Source organism: Melospiza georgiana, chromosome 1 (assembly GCF_028018845.1).
Source record: "Melospiza georgiana isolate bMelGeo1 chromosome 1, bMelGeo1.pri, whole genome shotgun sequence".
Taxonomy (NCBI): domain Eukaryota; kingdom Metazoa; phylum Chordata; class Aves; order Passeriformes; family Passerellidae; genus Melospiza; species Melospiza georgiana.
The window spans coordinates 13,274,452-13,277,420 of record NC_080430.1 but is presented as its reverse complement, the minus strand read 5'-3'; the positions used below and the strand labels follow the sequence as shown (position 1 = coordinate 13,277,420).

The following is a 2,969-nucleotide window of genomic DNA, read 5'->3' as shown; positions in this document are numbered from 1 at the left end:
TCAATCTTTTGCAACTCTATTTAGTTTATTTCCAGCTATATTTTCCATGTAATCTTATGTTTCTTTGGATGATACTGAGAAGACAAAAGCAGTAGTTGATGGAAAGGACAAGATATGTTGTTTTTTAAAACTTTTTCCGCCTAATTTTTCAGACATGAGATAAAAATATCATCTGCAACATTAATGCTGGAAAGACTATTTCTTTTCTTAAAAAATGAAGATGCTTATTTCATCAGATGTCAGCCAGCCTTTTTTTCCAGTTGTGCACAGTCCCCCTTCCGAAGGTTTTAGTCCTATTTGGAATTTCTTTTAAACCAATCAGGGCATTGGAAACATTTTACTGAACAAAACTTTATTATCAGTGTTTAAAAACAAAGCAAACAATCTTCTAATTTTCTAGTAGCCTTGAAAGCCGTGGAGAAAACTGGAATGCCTCCCTCAGTAACTCTTTGCTGTGTTTGAGGGCAGGCAGTAAATCCTGAGAGCAAACTGGGAATGAAGGGAAGCAGGAAAGGAAGGACTGAGGCAAGCAGGGAAGTTTTTCCACCGCGGCGTTGGTGGTATAGTGGTGAGCATAGCTGCCTTCCAAGCAGTTGACCCGGGTTCGATTCCCGGCCAACGCAAGTTCGTTTTGACGCCCTTCCGAGCGGGGTGAGGAGGTGCTGCCATCCCTTAATCCCGTCCATCCTCAGGGATGCGAGCGCCGCGAAGAGCAGAGGGAGTTTGGGGTACGGCCGGGTGGGGAGAGCAGGACTGGGGGTACGGGTGGGAATCCCACGGGGCAAAAAAGCCAGCGAAGATGTCTCCTTCAGAATGAGAGAAGGGGCTGACTGTGGCTTTATTGCGCGCAGGAATTGTTCATAGGTGAAAGCAGCTTCCTTTGTGCTGGTGAGAGTGTCCCAGAATCACACAGAATCACAGAAGTTCAAGACTGGAAGAGACCTATAAGATCATCAAGTCCAGCCGAAGTTCTAACTGTTCAACTAGATCATGGCAGCAAGTGCCACATCCAGTCTTTTTTTGAATTCTTCAAGGGATGATGACTCTACCACCTCACTGGGTAAATGATTCCAGTATCTGACCACTCTTTCTGTGAAATATTTCCTTCTTAATTCTAACTTACATCGCGCTTGACGCAGCTTGAGACTGTGTCCTCTTATTCTATCTGTTGTCGCCCGGAGAAAGAGGCCGACCCCCAGCTCACCACAGCCACCCTTCAGGAAGTTGTAGAGAGCGATGAGGTCACCCCTGAGTCTCCTTTTCTCCAGGCTGAACAACCCCAGCTCCCTCAGTCGCTCTTCGTATGGCTTGTGCTCCAAGCCCCTCACCAGCCTCGTTGCTCTCCTTTGGACACGCTCAAGCATCTCAACGTCCCTCCTAAAGTGAGGGGCCCAGAACTGGATGCAATACTCCAGGTGAGGCCTCACCAGTGCTGAGTACAGGGGAAGAATGACCTCTCTGTTCCTGCTGGCCACTCCATTTCTTATACTGGCCAGGATGGCATTGGCCCTCTTGGCTACCTGGGCACACTGCTGGCTCATATTCAATCGACTGTCAACCAGCACCCCCAGGTCCCTTTCCACCTGGGCACTATCCAGCCATTCCCTTCTGGAGCAGTGGCGGTGTCTAGGACTGGCCTCAGTACTGGAGATTATTGGGAATTGTGGAGAAAGAAGTCTATACAAGGATGGTTGGAGGCCGTGGCAGTTCTGATCTGAAGAAAGAAGAGAGGGCAAAGAAGGGGAATCTTATTAATAGGAGAAAATATCTGAAGGCAGGGTGAGAATGGAATGGAGCCAGGCTGTGCACAGGGGTGCCCAGTGGCAGGACAAAAGGGAAAGGGCAGAGACATGTTGGAAGGTGCCCTCTGAACTTCAAGAAGCACTTTTTCATTTTGGTCACTGAGCACTAGTGCAGGTTGCCCAGAGGGAAGGTTGTGGAGTCTCCTCCCTGGAGATTTTAAAAAGCTATTTGGATATGGTCGTGGACAACTAAGTGCTCCTGCTTCAGCATCAGGGTCGAGCAGATGGCATCCAGAGGTCCCTTACAACCTCAGCCCTTCTGTGCATCAAGCCAAGCAGTCCAGCCAAGGTGAGAGCTGAGGGCAGAGGAGCACACAAGGTGTTTGTGATTTCTTCAGGAGGGGGAACAGCACCAGGAGGGAGCTGAGGCAAGGCAGCCAGGGAAGGTGTGTCACTCCAGCACTGCTAGAGCAGTGCATACAAGCTGTGATTCACCACAGAGACAGCAGCTGGTGCCTTCTGATGATAGAGCAGAGTTTAGAGTCAAGCACCTCCCAGGAAAACTCGCTGTCTGTGCCCAGTCAGGTCTCTGAGAGGGCCAACCAGTTCTGGTGATGCAATTAATCACTGTCAATCCCATGGCTCAGAATCTTGTTATACTTGAAATCTGACTCTTGACAACTCTTTCAGAGAAAATGTTCCATCCCAAAGCAATTTTGAAATAATTTCTATTATGTTTCCAAAAGCTGTTTATATGATGATTGCAGACAGGACCTACTTACATGGTGGGCTGCAGTGAATGGAAGAAAATGCAATTATAATGAATCTTCACCTCTTTTGTTTCAGAGTCCCTTTTAATTTTATTCCTCACAAAAGAGAAAATGCACTCATAGGTTTATAGAAATCAAAAGAAGGAAAGGGCTAAAGGTGCTGAGCTAGCCCAATGAGAAGTTCTAGCCATTTGCACTTCACAGCTGACTAAGAATGTGTAATGACTAGAGTTTCTAGGATGAGTGGAGAATAGGAGATACAGGCTGTGAAAATGCAGTTAAAATAGATCAGGTAGATTTACAAAAGATTGATATTGGGATGAGGACGAAACCTTCTAGAAGAGAAGAGGTTCTGGAAGCAGTGATTAGGTGGGAGACAAGGGACTGAAATTTAAACCAGAGGAGTTTTATTTTCCCAGATTCTTATGGAGGAGTTTTACCTTCCCAGATTCTTTAG

The 2,969-nt window shown here is 46.7% G+C and overlaps 1 non-coding gene across 1 annotated transcript; it reads left to right on the top strand.

The window, feature by feature from the left end:
* Window positions 1-551: 551 nt before the first annotated feature.
* Window positions 552-623, top strand: TRNAG-UCC (transfer RNA glycine (anticodon UCC)). The gene has a single exon. It is a non-coding gene; the product is annotated as a tRNA-Gly (tRNA).
* The last annotated feature ends 2,346 nt before the right edge of the window (window positions 624-2,969 follow it).